Here is a 21860-nt window from a genome sequence, read left to right on the forward strand (position 1 = left end):
CAAACCCAGGAAAGAACATAACAAAAAAAGGAAAAATACAGACAAATATCCCTGATGAACATAGATGCAAAAACCTCGAGCAAAATACTAGCTAACTGAATCCAATGGCATATCAAAAAGAATATGTCATGATCAAGTGGATTTTATACCAGGGATGCTTTAACATACACAAGTCAATAAATTTATACAACACATAAACATAATCTTTTTAAAAAAACATATGATCATCTCAACAGATGCACAAAAAGCATTTGATAAAATCCAGCATCCCTTTATAATAAAAACCTTTACCAAATAGGCATATAAGGGACATACCTCGAAGTAATAAAAGCCATATATGACGAACCCACCACCACCACCATACTGAACGACAATAAGTTGAAAGCATTCCCCCAAGAACTGGAACAAGACAAGGATGCTCACTTTCACCACTTCTATTCAACATAGTACTGCAAGTCCTGGCCAGAGCAATCAGACAAAAGAAAGAAATAAAGGGCATCCAAATCGGTAAAGAAGGAGTCCAACTGTCACTGTTTGGCTGATGATATGATCGTATATCTAGAAATCACTAAAGACTCATCCAAGAACCTCCCAGATCTGATAAATGAATTCAGTAAAGTCTCAGGATACAACATCAAGGTACACAAACCAGTAGCACTACTATACAACAACAGTGGCCACGCTGAGCATCAAATCAATAACTCAATTCCTTTACAGCAACTGTAAAAAATAATAACATACTTAGAAGTCTACTTAACCAAGGAGGTGAAAGATCTATGCAAGGAAAACTACAAAACACTGCTGAAAGAAATAATAGATGCCACAAACAAATGGAAACACACGCCATGTTCATGGATGGACAGAATCAATATTGTGACAATTACCATAGTGCCCAACGCTACAGATTCCATGCAATTCAAAACACCATCATCATTCTTCACAGAACTATGAAAAACAATCCTAAAATTCATATGGAACAAAACAAGTCCACATAGCCAAAGCAACATTAAGCAAAAACCAAAAAACAAAACAACAACAAAACACATATGGAGGCATCACATTACCCAACTTCAAATTATACTACAAGGCAATAGTTACCGAAAAAGCATAGTACTAGTATACAAATAGGCACATAGACCAATGGAAGAGAACAGAGAACCCAGAAATAAAGCCAAATACTCAGAGCCAACTGATCTTTCACAAAGCATACAAAAACATAAATTAGAGAAAGAACATCCTTTTTCAATAAATGGTGCTGGGAAAAGTGGCAAGCCACATGTAGAAGAGAAACTGGATCCTCATTTCTCACCTTATACAAAAATCAACTCAAGATGGATCAAAGACTTAAATCGAAGACCTAAAACCATAAAAATTCTAGAAGATAACATCAGAAAAGTTCTTCTAAACATTGGTTTAGGTAAAGAATTCATGACTTAGAATCCAAAGGCAAACACAACTGATACGGTTTAGCTGTGACCCCACTCAAATTTCATCTTGAATTGTAGCTCCCCAAATTCCCAGGTGGGAAGAACCCGATGGGAGGTGATTGGATTATAGGGGTGGGTCTTTCCCCTGATATTCTAATGATAGTGAATAAGTCTCATGAGATCTGATGGATTTATAAAGAGGAGTTCCTTTGCACAAGTTCTGTCTCACCTGCTGCCATGTAAGAAGTCCTGTTGTTCTTTATCTTTCACCATGATTGTGAGGCCTCCCCAGCCATGTGGAACTGTGAGTCCATTAAACTGTTTTTTCTCCATAAATTACCCATTCTTGGGTATGTCTTTATTAGCAGTGTGAGAACAGACTAATACACAACAAAACTAAAATAAATTAATGGGACCTAATTAAACCAAAAAACTTCTGCATGGCAAAAGAAATAATCAGCAGAGTAAACAGACCACCCACAAGATGGGAGAAAATATTTGCAAACTATGCATCCAACAAAAGACTTACATACAGAATCTACAAGAAACTCAAACAAATCAGCAAGAAAAAACAAATACTCCCATCAAAAAGTGGGCAAATGACATAAACAGACAATTCTCAAAAGAAGATATACAAATGGCTGACAAACATATGAAAAAAATGCTCAACATCATTAATTATCCGGGAAATGCAAATTAAAACCACAATGAGACACCACCTTACTCCTGCAAGAATGGCCAGAATTCAAAAGTCAAAAATTAATAGATGTTGGTGTGGATGTGGTGAAAAGGGAATGTTTTTACACTACTGGTGGGAATGTAAACTAGCACAACCACCATAGAAAAAAAAGTATGGAAATTCTTTAAAGAATTAAAAATAGAACTACCATTGGATGCAGCAATCCCACTACTGGATGTCTACCTAAAGGAAAATAAGTAATTAAATGAAAAAGACACATGCACACGTATATTTATAGCAGCACAATTTGCAATTGCAAAGATATGGAACCAACCTCAGTGCCCATCAACCAACAGGTGAATGAAGAAAATGTGGTATATGTAACGCCATGGAATACTACTCAGCCATAAAAAAGAATGAAATAATGTCTTTGACAGTAACTTGGATGAAGCTGGAGTCTATTATTCTAGGTGAAGTAGCTCAGGAATAGAAAACCAAATATCCTGTGTTCTCACTTGTAAGTTATAAGTGATAGCTAAGCTATGGGGATGCAAAGTTATAAGATTGATATAATGGACTTTGGGGACTCAGTGGGGAGATTTGGAGGAGGTGAGGAATAAAAGACTACATATGGGGTACAGTGTACACTGCTCAGGTGATGAGGGCTCCAAAATTTCAGAAAGCAGCACTAAAGAATTTATCTATGTATTAAAAAACCACCTATACCCCCAAAACTATTGAAATAAAAATTAAATAGAAATTAGTGTTGTTTCTATATACTAAAAGTGAATTATCTGAAAAAAATAAAGAAAATGATCATATTTACAATAGGTATCAAAAAAGTAAAATACTTAGAAATAAATTTAACCAAGGAGGAGAAATATCTGTATGCTGAAAACTGTAAGGCATTGATGAAATAAATTGAAGAAGATACAAATAAATGGAAAGATATCCTATGTTTATGGAGAAGAATTAGTATTCTTAAAATGTCCATACCACCCAAAGTGATCTACAGATTCAATATAATTCCTATCAGCAAGTTGGAAACTCCACTTCATACTGGTATAGCCAAGGACACAGTACTCCTTCAGCTCCCTGTGGGAGGGCTATTATCCTAAGGAGCAGAATGTCAGCTTTTCTTCACCCTGTCTTATGCTCCTTATGCTGTAATGCTGGAAGCTGATCTCCTAATCTTTCATTTTATATCTTCCATTCTGTGGCCAGTGTTTTCTATGTGCATTCCTCCTGGAAATTTTTAGTATCTTCAGTTCTTGATACTTTAGAGATTATTTTAAATATATCTTCATATATTTTAACTCTCTCATTTGAAAAAAGATCCATTTTATTGATAAAATTATCATATTGCACTCCCTTACTACCCTTTCCTTTCCTCTGTTGCTTGGGTTTTGTCGATTATATAATATTATTCTTCTTATCTTATCTAGTGTTTATTTTTAATTCTAAATGTATTTAATGCTCTACTAATTGGTTTATAAATATCTGGTTTTAAAAGCTAATTTAATGTCTATACTTACATTACCTTGTAAATTTTTTCCTTCTTACCCTTTGATATGGTCTGGCTGTGTCCCCATCCACATCTCATCTTGAATTGTAGCTCCCATAATTCCCACGTGTTGTAGGAGGAACCCAATGGGAGACATTGAATAACGGGAGCAGTTTCCCCCATACTGTTCTCGTGTTAGTGAATAAGCCTCAAGGGATTGCATGGTTTCCCCTTTTACTTGGCTCTCTCATTCTCTCTTACCTGTAGTCATGTAAAACCTTCCGCTATGATTGTGAGGCTTCCCCAGCCACATGGAACTGGGAGTCCACTAAACCTCTTTTAATAAATTACACAGTCTCAGATATGTGTTCATCAACAACTTGAAAATGGACTAATACAACCTTCCAGGTTGTTAGTTTTATAATTTCTAAATTATTGTATTTCATATTTACAGTTACAATCATAACTTGTAGAGCTGTTTTAATCTCAGCCTTACAATTAAATTGACTTTACGCTCACTGTCAATCTGTTTGCTGGTTTCTTCATTCATCTATCTGTTGGCTAAAATTCATTTGGTCATTTCTTCAAGAAGCTTTTATGGGAACTATATTTTCCTTTATATTTGAACTACAGTTTAACTGGATACAAAATTCTTGGGCAAGACTTTGTTTCACCTAAACCTGACGATTTCATAGACAGTGATGTCTTTTAACAACAAATGATTCTTAGAGAAATCTGAAACCACACAGATTATTTTTTCTCATTTAAGTTGATAGGTTTGAATGGATGTACAATAGCTTTTTTTTTTTTTATCTATGAGATCCCAAAACTTTGTAGGACGTGTCCTAATATTAATTGTTCTGAAAATCTCTGTATACACTTTTTTGTCTTCTCAATTTAAGACTTACCCTGTCAGATTCTCTTGTATCTTTGGGAAATTTTCTTGAATTATACCTTTCAAATTCTTTTTTGTTACATTTGTTTTGTTCTCTTTTTAAGAACACTAACTATGCATAGGTTTAATCTCATAAGAGTGTCATTCTTATTTCCAATCTATTGCTATTATTTTTTCCTAATTCCTCTACTTCTCTCTGTAATCATTTTAAAATTAACACTTAATAGTTTTACATCCTATGGAGGTACAGTGTGATATTTTGATACATATATACAATGGATAAAGACCAAATCAGGGTAATTAATATATAAATCACCTTAAAATTTATCATTTCTTTGTATTGCGAACATTCAAAATCTGCTCTTCTAGCTATTTGAAAATATAGAATTATTATTAACCATAGCCACCCTACAGTGCTAAAGAATACCAGAAAGAATTCCTCCTACCTAGCTGTAATTTTATATCTGTTAACCAGCCTTTGGCTATCTCTTCCTCCCCACTACCCTTCTTAGTCTCTAGTTAACACTATTATATTCTCTACTTCCATGAGATCAACTTATTTCACTTCCACAAATGAGTGGGAACATGTGGTATTTATCTTTCTTTGCCGGACTTATCTTATTTAATATAATGTCCTCCAGGCTCACCCATATTGCCATAGGATTTCATTCTTTTTTAAGGCTGAATAGTAATACATTGCATATATATGGCACATTTTCTTTATTTGTTAATCTGTTAATAAATACTTAGGTTTATTTCATACCTTGGCTATTTTGAAAACTGTTGAAATAAACATGGGGATGCAGATATCCCTTTGACATACTGATTTCCTTTGCTTTGAACATACACCCTGTCGTGGGATTACTGGATCCTATGGTAGTACTACTTTTAGTTTTTTGAGGCACCTCCATACTGGTTTCCATAATGGCTATACTATTTCATTCCCACAAACAGCACACAGGTTCCCTTTCTTCCATATCCTCTCCAGTAGATTTTGAATGTTCTCATCCATAAATGGTTGAGGTGATAGGTATGCTAATTACTCTGATTCAATAATAACACATTATATACATGTTTCAAAATATCACACTATATCCCATAAATATCTAAAATTATTGTGTCAATTAAAAATAATCATAAAAGCAAAAAAAAAAAATTAAGAAACTCATATCATTTACAATAGTAACACAAAAATATAAACTTAGGAATAAATATAAACATGGATGTCAAAGATCTGTACAATGAAAATTACAAATCTAATAAAAAATTAAAGTGGACACAAAAAAGTGGAACAACATTATTTTTATGGATTGAAAGAATTAATATCGCGAAAATTACCATAGTGCTCAAAGTTAACTACAGATTCAATAAAATCTCTATCAAAATATTAGTGACATTCTTCACAAAATAGAAAGAACAATTCTAAAATTTGTATGAAACCATCAAAGATCTCGAATAACAAAAGCAATCCTGAGGTGGGATGGAAGAACAAATCCGGAGGAATTACACTACCTGTCCTCAAAATATCTGCAAACCTATAGTAACCAAAGCAGCATTGTACTGGCACAAAAATAGACACATAGACCAATGAGACAGAATAGAGAACCCAGAAATAATTCCACATATTTAGAACTAACTGATTTTTGACATTGGAGAAAGGAAAATTTCTTCTGTAAACTTTTAAACTTTGTTCATTTATATTTCATTTTGCTTTTTTTTGTTTCTGAACCTGCTTTTTTGTCTCTTACTGAGTGTATTAGTTTCCTAGGACTGCCACCACAAACTGGGTGGCTTAAAACAACAGAAATGTATTGTCTTACCATTCTGGAGGCTAGAAGTATAATTTTAACATGTAAGTAAGTTTGGTTCATTCTGAACGTTGTGAGGGAGAATCTGTTCTGTGCCTCTATTCTAGCTTTTGGTGATTTGCTGATGATATTTGGCGTACTTTGGTTGTAGATGCATCACCCCAACCTCTGCCTTCATGTTTGCATGGTATTCTCTTTGCATGCATGTCTGTTCTCTTCATATGGCATTCTCGTTTTAAGGATACTAGTTATATTGAGTTAGCGAACCACTCTACTCCAGTGTGACCCCATCTTTTTAAAAAAATTTTTATTTTTTGAGACAGAGTTTCTCTCTTGTTGCCCAGGCTGGAGTGCAGTGGCATGATCTTGGCTCACTGCGACCTCCGCCTCCATAGACATACTTTACACTCCCATAGCTAGACCCTGTAACATCTACCCCTTGGTCTAAACTAGGTTGTTGCTTCTTGCTTGAGTGTGCTCCTGACTGTGGAGAATTCCTCCCTCTACTGGTTTATCCTGAGAATTGCAACAAATTTCTCTGAAGCATGCCTATCAGGGTCCCAGCCAAAAATTCCTTTAACCCAGTGGTGTAAATTTCCCAAATTCCTCATGACTGTGTGAACACATGAAGATATAACAAAACGGGGTTTGTCACTCTCTCTTATATATCACATTGCCATACTGCAACGGTTCTGAAACTTTTATTCACATACTAACATCTTTAAAATAAGACTATATCTTATAATCAATGGAATCATGCAATTGTTATCAGTATTGTGATATAGTTGTTATTGCCTGTGCATGCGGGAGCGTCCTTATAGCTGTTCATGTTGTTACCACTTCAAAAGAATTATGCTTATTGTTGATGCTCTATGCATTAAATTTAATTGACATGTGCAATGTACCCAAATTGAATACACTGATTAATCACTGAAACAAAATGTGATTAAGTATACAGAAAGGTAAGAAAATAGTATCTCAGGGCATAGATTTTACATTAGTAATGCACATACTCATTGTTGTAAGGACAACTGCATTTCCATATTTTCTTACAAAGCAACAACCAAATGCTTTATAGGGCCTAAGAAAGAATGGTATGCATGAGTAGGTGACTCTCTATTATGATGTTCTATTATTAAGATCTATGCAAAATGATTGCCTATCACTGACTAAGCAGTGCAGCTGGAGGAAGAAGAAATTGCAAAATAATTTCGAGCCAGAGAGAGGCTATGTGACCCACTCAGGTTGGGTAGAAATATCATTAAGCCATCAAATATCAATTTGTTAGGAGCTTCCTATTGTCACATTTGATGACAAAATTTTACTGTACTAGACAGCTAAAGAGCTTCCATCCATCATAAATCTCCTCCTTCTCTCTCTCTTTTTTTTCTCTCTCTCATTTGAGATGTAAGCTCTTTCTCTTTTTTTCCCCAGTCTAAGGCATACTCTTTATTTTTCTTATCTGGGTCATGGCTCTTTCTCTTGAGCACACACATCTTATAAGCTCTAACTGCTGAACTATCTTTTCCTTCCTGAAAATCTCCCTCTGGGTTCAAACAGCCTTTCTTTGGCTATCTGCCTTCGTTTTCCACATATTATAGTTAACATGTGGTGTAATTATAGGTGATTAATACTAAAATGAGAAGTAATAAACTGTAAGCAAGAAGAAAAATATTAGATTTTCACTCACCCATTTCCATGTATTTCCAAGGATTTTGGCATCAACTGAAGGCAGAATAAAAACTAGAATGCTTATCTGCATGTAGATTTCCCTTTTGTATTTTCAAAATTTTTAAGTGTTCTAGGATATCCTTGTCAATTGCCATATCTCTTACTGTGTGCTTCTGGCTCTTATAAAGTCTTATATCACACTTCACCTCATGGAAAAGTTGACTATATTGGGAGATCTGCAGGAGGAGATAATCATCTTGGCCCCCAAAAAGCTGGAATGAGTCTCTGAGATTTTATATCAATGTAAATCCAGGCCAAAATGAAATACTTTGAGATGAACTTAAAATCTTTCATTGACCTTTCTGTGGAGGCTCTTATCTTTACCATAGTACATTTTCTATGTTAATATGATCTAGCTTTTGGGGGTCTTTTCTGACTCACCTAGGGTTCTAAAGGCATTCTACATACTACAGGAGAGTTCTGAGCTTTTTCAAGGTTACTAAAGTTTCCCACTGCTCACTAGAATCATATTTTCTGAGTATTTTTTACCCATTTCCATCCATATGAAGTTTCTCTTCTGAGCCTGGCATTATTTTCTTTTATTCCACTCAAGTCTTCACAAAACACATCTGCCTTTTGACTCTTGCTATCTGGGCTGTCAGCCTAAACTCATAATAGTGTGGAGCCTGTGAAAGATGGCTCAGTCTTTTGTGTTGTAGGCATCCTTTCAAAAGGACTCTATAGGCAGAGTTAAGCAGACATACAAAATCTCCCTGCTTCTCACCCATTAATTTCAGTCACTGTCATAGTACAGAGAAAACCCTTTCGTATTTTAGAAGTTGAATTTGCATAAATGTGCACAACATTGATGTTGCTGCCCTTTCCCTTCAACTATTTTCTGTTTCAATAATTCATCACCACCTGCCCTTTCATCCTGAAGATTTATGTTTTGAAAATCACATGAGAGTAGTTATATGGTTCATTATTCTCAGGGAAACATGCTCTCAGTGTATGATGGCTCTTTGCTCCTTATCTCTGGGCACAGAAAAATCTTTCCTATTTGTAGTGCTCTGTGCCATGCTCCGTCTCCTTCTGCACATCGCTATTTTTCTTTCTTTTATTAAATTAATAAACAAAAATTTATAACCACATTTAAATGCACATAAGAAAGAGCTCTCTGTAGATGAACATTCTACATATGTGTAACAAAAAAGAAATAGAAAGTAAATGAGAATGTTTCTGAAGTTTATTTTCCCATGAAGCATAGACCAGGTAAAAAATTTATAGGTCTTACTGAACTTTCTAAAATTAAACTTCTTATTTATCAAAGCACACTATCTCAGCTACTGTACTGCATCCCAAAATAAACTAATGACATGAAATTTTTAAGTCTTCCCGACCCTAATGGAAGGTGCCAGTTGACAAGACATATTGTGATGACTACAGCACCAATAAAATAAGTTCAACAAAATACAGCCGACTATAAAAATAGGTGAGAGGTTTGATTGTTTTTAAGCTTTAAAATATTTGTTATTCTCAATATACACATCTATAGCATTCTAAAGAGACATAATAGAATAAAATGAGAAAAATATCAACCCAATAAAACACCCAACGAAATAACTAAACTAAAAATAAACAACGCACAATGGGAATTGGGGCTGTCATACCCCATAAAGTAGTTCTAAGGCTCAATAAATGTCAAAGTGAAAAATCTGTCATTGAGGAAATTAGACAAGAGCAGGAAGAGGAAGACTGGTCTCATAGAAAGAAATAGAAACACTTTCTAAAGAACTAAGGACTAAGACCTTACACCAGAGCAACAATACATTTACTCCAATGGCATAGATGGGTTTTTACAAGATAAGGTATGACTCATAGCAAAAATGTTGCTCTCATGATGGCATTTTTTAATAAAAAGAGAGAAAAAGAAAAAATAAGTTAAGGATTTTCTCAATAGTTTGGCAATCATTGGCTCTCCATTCAATTTTGAGAGTAAAGTATTACAAAGCTGATTGGGCGTTTACTGTACGTGAGAGAAGCTTGTTGATGTGTGAGATTCAGCAAAGAGTGGTGGGGACTGGGCTGTTTCTTTGGAAGACACCCTGAATATTAATATGCTTAAGTCTTATTACACTAGTCAGTTTCATAGAGAGGAACCTTCCGATATCTTGTCTGTCATGGAGAGAGGGGATGGCAGCGGAGGTAGAAGCTTGGATTTCAGACTTCTGGGGGCTGAAAGGGACCTCGTCACTTAGTATTCTGACTTCATTTAGCTCTTATGTTTCTGGCATGGCACTGCAACTCTTAGCTAAATCTGAGATTTCCATTTCTGCAAAGAGTTATAACTTCTCTAGTTTTTTTATCCCAGTGTGGGAGGAATGGTCTTATGGGTGTATTGTGAGGATGAGGGGTGGTTGTTTGTTTTACAGACTTTTGGCAAATTCTTCTATTTTCAGTGCTGACTCGTACTGATAACTTTAGTCTTCTTCAATAAACTCCCCTTGAGTTTTGTTTGTTTGTTTGTTTGTTTTTTGCTTCCCTGTGTCATCCCTAAAAACCAATACTTCTTCCCTTTGCACTGCCACCAACACCGGGCATCTGAGTTTCAGTTTTCTTTAATCTCTTTAGTAATTTAAGACTCATTTATTCTCAATTCATCTTCTAAATATTATAGATCTTTACAATCTACTGTGATTGACTTCTTTTCTTCCTTTTTTGAAAACATTGAGTTGTACTTTTTCATTCCTTTGTTGTCAGTTTTATAGGAGCTGGGAAGGGAGTAGAAGTAAACATATTTAACAAGAAGTTCCTAATAGTTTAATAAGACTCAGATGTATGTTTTATGAAGACATTTGCAAAGGGGGTTCTCATGATAAATGAGGTTCACATCTTAGGAAGTAGGTGACAGGTCTCACTCACAACAGTAACAGTGAATTTTATTCATAGGATGGTTCAGCAGAGCTATGGTAATTTATAAGAACTCACAGATGAAAGTCTATAACAACCTATAGTATGAGTAAGTTTGTGGGGTTGTCACTTGATGCCGAGACATACAAGGGGTATGACAGGTATTGACCTTGCCATAGGCTTAACGCTCCTTGTATACAAACTTTATAGAACCCTAATTTCACCTCTTTCCCCAACTATACCCTCTCTGAGCTTTAGTTTGAGCTTTATAGAACCCTAATTGCACCTCTTTTTCCAATTGTACACCTCTTTCCCTGATTGTGGCCTCTTTGAGCTTTAGTTCGTTATTTGTAAAATAAAGATAATTTTGCCTACTTCATGGTGTAGATATTAGCATTTAGCGAGATAATGCATGCAAAAATATTTGGCTTACTGGAGCTCAGTCAATGATAGTTAAGTTAAATATCCAGACGTTCCTGGATTAAAGTCAAGGCCTGGAATGCATCAGTTGGTTTGTTTCTGCTTCTATATCTCATTTTTTGGGACAGCTTATTCCATCTGTAAGCAGCTCTCATGACTGGAAATCTCATCTTTATTTCAAACTTACTTTATTATCTCATTCATCCTTTAAATGGCTAAGGTCAGCAGAGGACAGGATGGAGCTCAGCCCTGCCATTTTGGAACTTATAGTCAATGTTATTGCTTTTTATTTTTCTCCTGAATCTTTCTATCTGATCATTTTCCTCTTGTCTTAAGAATATATTTCAGAATTTTCTTTAGCATGGGTCTGCTAATAGTGAAATCTATTTTTATTTGCCTGGAAATGTTCCTAATTTTCTTGGTTTCTTAAGAATTTTTTGAGAATAAGAATATCATAAGAATATTTTTACCTCCTGAATTGGCAGCTCTTTTCTTCCAGCAAGTTGAAAATATCACATAACTGTTTTATGTCCTCTGTTGCTGTTGTTGAAAAGTCAATTGTTAGTTTAAACCTTGCTCTTTTGGGAAACTCTATCCTTTTTCCTCTGACTACTTTTGAGGTGTTCGCTTTACCTTTGGGTTTTTTGCACTATGTTCAGTTGTAAATTTATTTTTATTTATTTTTCTAGCAACAGAGGCACATCTATGGCCTCAGGCACCAGGTTGCCACATATAGACACAGACTCCAGGCCTGTTGAGGCTGGTCCCTGCAGCTGCATCCTCCATATTGGCCCTTATTGCCTCATGTTCCAGCAGACCCAGGGTCCAGGTCCACACCTGAAGACCCAGAACACAGACCCATCTTCATTTGCTCAGGCCCCAGATCTTCCCCAGTCCCAGGTTAGTGCCCATGGACTCAGGTTCTAGGCCCATCCCAGTGGACTCAGGCTCCAGGCCCGTCCCAGTGAACACAGCTATCAGGCCCATCTGTACCAGACTGGCCACTGCAGACTTAGGCTCAAGGCCCACCGCAGCACCTGGTAAGCCCCTGTGAACTTAGGTTCCAGGCATCCACCTGCTGACCAAACTTCCCCAAAGACTCCAGCAGCAAGCCTTCCCACAGACCACCCCAGATAGCCTGTCCCTGCCCAAAATCTCTGCATGGGCTGACTGGTGAAGAGCTTTCCCAGACAAAACCAGTCTACAAATATTAGAGTAAGTCTCTACTTTTTCAAATGTGCAGATATCAGTGTAAGGCAACAAGAAACATGAAAAATCAATGAGATATAACATCACCAAAAGAACACTATAATTTCCAGCACCTGACCACAAAAAAATGGAGACACAAAAAGTGCCTGATAAGGAATTTAAAATAATTGTGTTAAGGAGGTTCAGTGAGCCTCAAGAAAATAGAGAGAAACAATTTAATTAAATCAGGAAGAGAATAAATGACCAAAATTATAAATGTAACAGAGAGATTGAAATTATTTTCAAAAACAACAAATTATGGAGCTGAAAAATACAATAAATAAAAAAATTTTTAATGTAACAGAAAGCATTAACAACAGAATTCATAAAGCAGAAGAAAAAAAATCTGTGAAGTTAAAAACAGGTTATTTGAAAATATACAATCAGAGAAAAAAAAAAGAATGAAAGGGAATGAAGAAATCTTACGGGATTTGTGGGATAGCATCAAAAGGGCAAATGTTTGAGATATAGGAGTTTAAGAAGGAGAAGAAAGGGACAAAAAGATAGAAAGTTTACTTAAAGAAATAATAGCAGAAAACTTCCCAAATTGGGGCAAATATATATATCCAAGAACAGGAAAGTCAAAAGCCTCAAATGAAATTCAATCCAAACAGGACAATCTTAAAACATATAACCAAACTGAAAATTCAAAGACAAAGATAGGCTCCTGAGAGCAACAAGAGAATATAAGCATATCACATATAAGCAGAGCTTTAATAAGACTGATAGCAGACTTCACAGCAGAAATTTGACAGGCAAGGAAAGAGTAACTTCATATAGTCAAAGTGGTAAAGGAAAAACACTGCAGACTGAGAATATTGTACCCAACAAATCTGGCCTTCAGGAATGAAGGAGAAATGACTAAGAAGAACTGAGAGAGTCATCATCACCAGAAGTCTTATAAGAAATCTTAAAGGGACTCCTCTAAGCTGAAAGAAAGAGGCACCAATTAATAATATGAAAACATATGAAAGCATAAAACTCACTGTCAAAAGTAAGTACATAATCAAATTTAGAAAACTCTAATACTGAAACTATGGTGTGTAAGTCACTTATTTCTTTAGTATAAAGGTTAAAAACAAAACTATTAATAACAACAATAATTTGTTAAGGGATGCACAACATAAAAAACTATAAATTATGACTTTGAAAACATAAGATGGAGGAAGTGAAATAAAAAGGTTGAGTTTTTTAAATACAATCAAAAGTAGTTATCAGTTAAAAATAGCCTGTTATAACTACAAGCCTCACGGTAACCACAAAGCAAAAACCTATAGTAGATTCACAACAGATAAAAAGTATGAAATCAAAGCATAACACTAGAGAAAATCATCTAATAAAAAAGAAAAACAGCAAGACAGGAAGAAAGGAAGAAGGATCTATAAAACAATCAGAAAGCAGCAAAATGACAGTAGTAAATTCCTTACCTATAAATAATTACTTTAAATCCTACTACTGGGTATATATCCAAAGTACATGAAATCAGTATATTGAAGAGATATCTGCACTCTCATGTTCATTGCAGCACTATTCAGTGTCTAAGATATACAGTCAACTTAAGTGTCCATCAACTGATGAATGGATAAAGAAAACATTGTATATGTATATAATGGAATGCTCTTCAGCCTTAAACAAGAAGGAGATTCTGTCATTTGCAACAACATAGATGAACCCAGAGGTTCTTATGCTAAGTGAAAGAAGCCAGGCACAGAAAGATAAATACTGTATGATCTCACTTATATGTAGAATCTAAAAAAGTTAAACTCATAGAAACAGAAAGTAGAATGGTGGTTACTAAGAGGTGGGTGGAAAGTGATTTAGGGAGTTGCTGGTGAAAGGATCGAAAATTTCAGTTAGATAGAAATAAGCTCAAAGGATCTATTGTCCAACATGGTGACTATAGTTAATGACAATGTATTTTATTCTTGAAAATTGCTAAGAATACATTTTGTGTTCTCACCACAAAAAATAAGTTATGCAATGTAATGCATATATTAATTAGGATGACTTAGCTATTTTACAATGTATATATTTTAAAACATCATGCTAAGATAAATATATATAATTTTGTTAATTTAATTTTTTTATTTTAACTAAGAGTGGTCATCATTTGAAGAGCCATGGTTTCAGGTTTAATCAAGATCCCAATAATTATTTAGAAGAGAAAGAAACATTATATAGTTTTGTATTAGTTCCTTATTGTTGCTGAATCAAATTGCCACAAATTTACCTGCTTACACCCCACAAACTTATTCTCTTATTATCTGAAAGTTAGATCTCTGACATTGGTTTCACTGGGCTAGAATCAAGGTGTCAGGCAAAAATGCATTCTCTTCTGTAATCTCTATGGAAGAATCTGTTTCCTTGTTTTTTCCTGTGTCTAGAGGCTACCTGAATTTCGCGGCCCCTAACCCTTTCCTTCATCTTCAAAGCCAGCAATGGTCTATTGAGTCCTTCTCATAACATCTTACTCTGACTTTCCGTTCATCATCACGTCTCTTTCTGTGATTTCTTCTGCCTATCTCCTCCACTTTCAAGGATGCTTATAATTACACAAGGCTTCTCTTGATAATCCAGGATAATCTCATTATCTTGAAGGCAGCCGAATACTAACCTTAATTCCATTTGCAATATTAATTCCCCTTTACTGTATAATGTAATAGATTCTAGAGCTTAGGATGTGAACATCATTAGGAGGCCATTATTCTGTCTATATTGTGTCTCAAGGGTAGATTATTGAAAAAGAGACAGGCAAGGTATCATGGCCCCAGGAAAATGAACCGGGGTGCATGGCAGAGCTCTGGTTCTAGTGAGGAAATAGAATGTAGATTTAGAACTAAAAGTGATACTTATTACATGTTTTGGGAACTCAAAGAGGGAATTGGGGAGCTGTTTTTGTTGGGTAAGGATAATGACAAAAATTCATGCCCATATTGATGTATTTTGTGTGCACTTAGGTGCTAGTTCCTGCTGTCCTAACTCCATTGGCCCTGCCCCAAAGTAAGCAAATTGGAGTAGCCTGGCAGAAGGATGCTAAAAGACAAATGGAATTTGGAAACATTTTGTTGTTGTTGTCCACTCTTTAAAGGCAAAACTCATGGGTCATACAAAAATATTCCTTAGAAACCTGTGACAATTTGAAAATTGTACTTTCCATCCCATCCTTTATGGTGGGGGAGGGAAAAGAAGGGCAATTTTCTTGCTTTATTCCTAACAGTCTTTTCTCCAAGCAGTGAACTCTGTTAGATTTTCCTGATGATTCCCACCAAAATAACTTCTAGTTAATGACCTCAGCTATACCCGCCACTATACAACACTTCTTCTCAGAAATACAAATGTGCTGTCTTCACTTTGCCACCACCAATGGGACTCTTCCTTAGACACTGATGAATGCTGGAATTGGGCTAGAGTCTTATCTTACTTGCTGGGATGCATTTTCTGAGGATTACTGGTGTATTAGTCTGTTTTCCCACTGCTTTAAAGAACTGCATGAGACTGGGTAATTTATAAAGGAAAAAGGTTTAATTGACTCACAGTTCAGCATGACTGGGAAGGCTGCAGGAAACTTACAATCATGGCAGAAGGCAAAGGGGAAGCAAGGCACCTTCTTCACAAGGCAGCAGGAAGGAGAATGAATGCAGGAGGAACACTCAGTGCTTATAAAACCATCAGACCTCGGGAGAACTCACTATCACAAGAACAGCATGGGATCAACCATCCCCATGATCCGATTAACTCCACCTGGTCTCTTCCTTGACACATGGGGATTATGCGGGTTATGATGATTATAATTCAAGATGAGATTTGAGTGGGGACACAAAGCCTAACCATATCAACTGGCTTCTCCTGTTCAAAGATAAAGACCTACAATGTTTCCAGTTCTCCCTGGCTTGTATGCTAGTACATTCGGTAGGTTTAATAACCGGCTGAATGGCCATTACCAGACAGACATTTCTACTTGCAGTAATGCAACTCCTGTCTTAATAAAATTATTTTTCCTTTACCTTGCCAGTGATAAGAAGCTAAAAACAATAACAAACATGTTGAATGTCAAATTATGGCTATGAAAGGTCTTATCAGGTCAAAACAATTGACTGATCTAATGAGATTAATTTCAGTAAAGATTTATGTAAGATTCTTCCCTTGCTCCACCCCTCCAAAAAATCAAACCAACTAATAAAAGTACAAAGACAGATTAAAATATGGTTTAGCTGTAGCTCATACGAAAAAGAGTCAGGGGCTTTGGTCAGCAGTGAATTCCGTTACACACAGCAGTGCGTAGCAGCTTCTGAGAAAGCTCTGTCAGTTTCAGCCTATATTACTAGAACTGTGTCACCTAGCCTGAGGAAGGAAATGATATCCCTCGTCTTCATCAGTTTACAATGCATTGTCTAGCACTTTATTTGGGACACCTCAATATGGAAGATTTCAGAGGAGCAAGACCTATAAATACTATTAGGAATAAGTGTCTATAGAAATTAGAGATGTTTAGCCTAATGATTAAAGATTCAGGAAGCCATGATAACTCTTCAGATCTTAACAGTTCTGCATGGCCCCAAGGATCCAAAACTCATAAGCAGGAATCTCAGAAAGATAAGTTTTTGTCACAATATCTAGTAGTTAGGAATGTCTCAAGCTATTAACTCAGAAGCCCATGAGTGCTTTGACATGAGAGAACTTTAGGCAAAGGTCAATGCCTGCTGACAGAGGGTATAAGATGGGAAGTTAAGTAGATGACCCTAAATTCACTATAATTCTACAGACTCTTCAGTGAATTTCAGGCAGTCTTAGCCTTAGTTGAAAATCCAAACTAGGTCAAGCTGGTCATTTTAAACCCTCTACCAACCCCCAGTATGATCTTCCTTATGTGCATGGCTTAGTATGTCTCCTCCCTCAGATACTCACCATCCTCTGTATCACTGACCCTCCACAGATATGCTCTAATGAGACCTTCTTATACTAAATGGAATATAAATGTTTATCTTTTAAGCTTTATCTCTGGACTTCTTGGGCTCTGCCTCATATTCTCTAGGCTCTTTTTTCACTCTAGCCCTGGTGTGGCTACCAATGCCTGAGAATGTAGCCTGACAGCACCTCTGTTCAGCTCCACCACACATCTCTTGATTTCTGTGTCTTAGCACTTCTCCACCACTGCCTCCCTAATACCTGCCAAAACTTGTTCAGCTGTTCTGGTCTCCGGGCAAACCTGGAAGTAAGATGGAGTTAATATCCCATGAAGTATTCACCAATGGGGAACAAAATTTGCTTGATAAATATTCTCCCCTTGCATCCCTTGAGTGGATAACTCTCAGGTGAATTATCATTGGGTCCTCAGATGTTCCCATGTGGCTTGAGTTTCAGCTGCCTACAGCAGTAAAAACTTTTAATAACACACCCTTGGATTGTTTTTCCTCTCTTCCCTATTCTTTACTTTCATTCTTTGTGATCGTTTTCCAGAATAAACTATCTAATGCAAGTTGTTGTGTTAGATTTGACATATGAGGCAACTTAGATGAAAACAATTTATACTTATGAGAGACATTACCCATTTAAGAATTTCAGAAATTAGTGAACAGATGTAGACATTTTCATTGCAAATTTAGTTGCTTAACTTATCTGTTTATAAGGCCAATTCAACTACATAGTCAACAGTATGAATAAGTATTAATAAGTATACAGTATTAATAAGAAGTCAGTATTGACCTCTTTCCTTAGCTGTGTTCTATCATAGACAATAACCAAATGATATAAATGCAACTGTGAGCAACGGAATATTTTTTCTTGGCAGAATCTGAAAACATATGACACAATCTCCCTTGGAAATACTTGTAGCACAGGAAGGAAAGTTGATGAAAGAGCCAAGAAACAAAGTTGATTTGAGGTTGAAAAGAAGCATCTCTTCAGGGAGCCACATACTCCCGGAATTTTTAAAAGCAAAAAACAAACAACAAACAAACAAAAACTATTTGCTTTTCTTACAAACTTCACATCATAAACCCTGAGTAATTTATGCGATCATAATATTCTACATCCAAAATGAGATTTTACAGCCCTTCATCCAAGAGAAACAAGCCTTGGAAAAATTTTACTCTGAAGTTCCTAAATAACATAAAATTCAATTCACAGAATCACATTATTACTGGGAGAATCGATACTTTTTTTTCAATAAATGAGTTTAACAAAAATGATTTAATTTAATCTCCAAGTTTATGAGGGTAATGGTTGTTTCCTGCAACTATTATCATACTCATTTCAGGTTAACTGCATGAATAATATCATCTAAGCTGTTTCTAATGATTGATCTATGTAATAAAAAACAAATTCCTGTATACTCCAGTCCTTGGAATAAATTAAAGATCTTTGCCAGCATTAGTCAAAATCCCACAGTATGTACCAAGAAATGCTCAGAGCAGTCAGCTCTAGATTCTCATGAGAACACACAGTTTGTACAAAACCCCAGCTGTCTATAGTAAACAAAGATATGGAGTAGACAAAAGGAGTTCTCATTATAACATTCTTAACTCACCATTCCCTTCCTGCAGGTCTTCTCAACACCCAGTCCTCTCAGGCACTCTTGGGTTGCTCTGGTCTTTCTATTTAACTCTAATTGGCTCCTCCTCTGCCTTCTTCCTCTTTCCCACCCCACCTTCTAACAGCACTCACCTGTGCTGCTTACTGCCACTTACCAAGTGCTATTGTGTGGGGGGATAATCTGTTCAAAGGCACCAATTTCCTCCTTCCCAACAGACTTGGTAAGGAGAAATTAAGGAAAATGTCCATGATCCTCAAATCAGCATTATCTGAAAAAGACTCTGTTCTTTGGCAAAAAACAAAGTGTCAGGATTTCTGTGAAGTCTTCTGTTTAGAACTGTTCTGGCTGAGTCTGTGGTATATCAAGTGTAAAATGCACTTAAATTTTTTGCCAGGTCTACTTCCTGTTTAAGAAGCTGTAAGAGCACATGAGGCCCCCAGAGAAACTGCAAAGCTAAGGTGATAGATAGGAGAGCTGACATCTTCTATCATTTACTTCTTGACATCATAGCCTGTGGCTTTAGAAGAAAAGTGACTGCAATTTTCAAACATGCACACACACTCTTTCTCTCTCTTCTTTTTCCTTCTGCTAAACATTAACCAAATCAAACACTCTCAGAGCAGAAATAAGAAAGCAAGCTCCAGGTCTCAAATATTGGGAAGACAAACCTGTTTAACTTATTTGGCTAGAATAACTGTCCCATATTACCAAGAGCAAATAATCATTTCTCCTTCTGACAGATATAAAGTCTTGATATTTTGGGACTGTATTGTGTTTCTGTTTCCTTTAGGAGAAATTTCTGCTCATGGGGATGGCAGGTGGATTGACAATCTCCAACTCACTTTTATTATTATAAAAAGGTAGAATTTGATTTTATGTTTTATAATAAATCTTTCAGAAAACCAGTGCTTATTTTTCATTCATCTTGGAATCAAAAGATATGAGGTACAGAAGAGACTCTCAAACAGACTTATCACCCCTGTATGTTACAGCTGGAAAAACAGAGATCCAGAAAAATTATGTGACTTTCCTGAGCTCGTGTAACTAGATGTGGACCCTCAAGAAAACACATTTTGTACAGGTCTCTGTGAATCTGATGGCATCTCTAGGAAAGCAGGCTGCCTTTCTTCTTGGTAAGAGATCATTGCAGAAGCACTGTGTACATTGTAACAACTGTCCATCCATCAGTGAAAGTCCCTGACATTTGCATGTTCTCCTCCTTCAACCTAATCTTTAAATCATTTCTATGCCTGTATAATGTCTCTTCTTTAGGTATTTTATTGGGACATTGGAAGAATAAGAATTGGCATTTAGATTTTGGGGTGTCCTCTATAGCCCCATACATTCCTTCCTACAATAAAGATTTGAAGTAACTGCATGTGCTGGGAGCTGCACCAGGATGTAGGGGCAGATGGCTGATTAAGTCATCACCATAAGATGCCACTGGCCAGTGGGGATTATCTACATGTAAGTAAATAATTTTAATTCAATCGGACAGGTATACAATAAACAGGTACTTACTGGTGCCATGGAAATCACAGTTCTCTGCCTAGTGGGACTTCTCCATCTTTCTCATCCTGAGGAGTTGTCATTATGATGATTTAGAACTAAATTCAAAGTACTAAATAAAAGCCAGTCAGATTAACTTCTTATGACATAGGTTTATATATTTTTTAAGGCTAGAGAACTTAAGATTATAAACCGGATAATCTTTTAAAAAGTTCTTCAAGATACATTAGTAAAACATTTTGGTTTTGTGAGTTTGGGGCCTAGGTAGTATTCCTGCCCTATAACTAATAAAATATTATAAATTACCAAATTTCTTTCCCTTCTTTTTGTTTAAATTGTCACACATTTACATGAACAATTGCAGATCACAGAAAAATATTAAAAATGATTAAAAACTGGAAAATAATAGGAGCAAAATAGTGGTCCAGCTCACTTTCAATAAAATACTAAACAAAGTACAAGCCAATGAAATTCAGGTAAATTTAAATGATCACCATCTCCATCTAGTTTATTTTACTGTAATCCTGCAAAGTACTTTGTTATTAGAATATCTCAATACATGAAATGTGAAACAAACGAGCCTAATAAGAAAACTTATATAAAAATCTTAAAAGATGCTGAAAAAGCATCTGATAACTTTCAACATAATTTTTTTCTTCTTTATTTTTCTCGAATCAGATGGGTAATGTACAAATGTCATAACAAGATATGAGGGAGGCACATCTCACGCCTAAGCATAAAAACCTAATCATCAAGTTTACAAATCACAAAAGGATCTCAACATAATTTTTTTGAGGGGAAAACATACTAGAAAACTAGGAATAAATATGTAATTCTTCAACATGATCTCAAAAAACATTTATCTTAGTGGTTACACATTAGAAGCATGTCTATCAAAATCAGAAACATGAAAATTACATGCATCACTGCTATTACAAAGTTATAGTAATGATTTTCTAGAAATTATGGCTGATTCAATAAGACATGAAACAAAAACAGAAGTTTAAGTGCTTTGCCATTGTAGCACTCACTACGTTTGTAATTAAATAATGATTATATGGTCACTTGTCATCTCCCTTGTAAAAGCATAAGCTCCATAAGAACAGAACTAGGTCTATATTATTTATTAAGGAATCTCAATGCCAGAAAAATACCTTTTACAAGAATGTATGAAATAGATATTTATTAGATGAATGAAGCAGAACTTCAGGGTATGGCTTAGAAAGAAGGTTAGCAAATCCTCTCCCCAAAAGCAAC

At 35.7% G+C, this 21860-nt stretch overlaps 1 non-coding gene across 1 annotated transcript; it reads right to left on the reverse strand.

The window, feature by feature from the left end:
* Positions 1 to 21275: 21275 nt before the first annotated feature.
* On the reverse strand, positions 21276 to 21379 carry LOC116270443. The gene has a single exon (XR_004178478.1). It is a non-coding gene; the product is annotated as a small nucleolar RNA U13 (small nucleolar RNA).
* Between the last annotated feature and the right edge of the window lie 481 nt (positions 21380 to 21860).

This window comes from Papio anubis, chromosome 14, assembly GCF_008728515.1.
Source record: "Papio anubis isolate 15944 chromosome 14, Panubis1.0, whole genome shotgun sequence".
NCBI classification, from domain to species: Eukaryota; Metazoa; Chordata; class Mammalia; order Primates; family Cercopithecidae; genus Papio; species Papio anubis.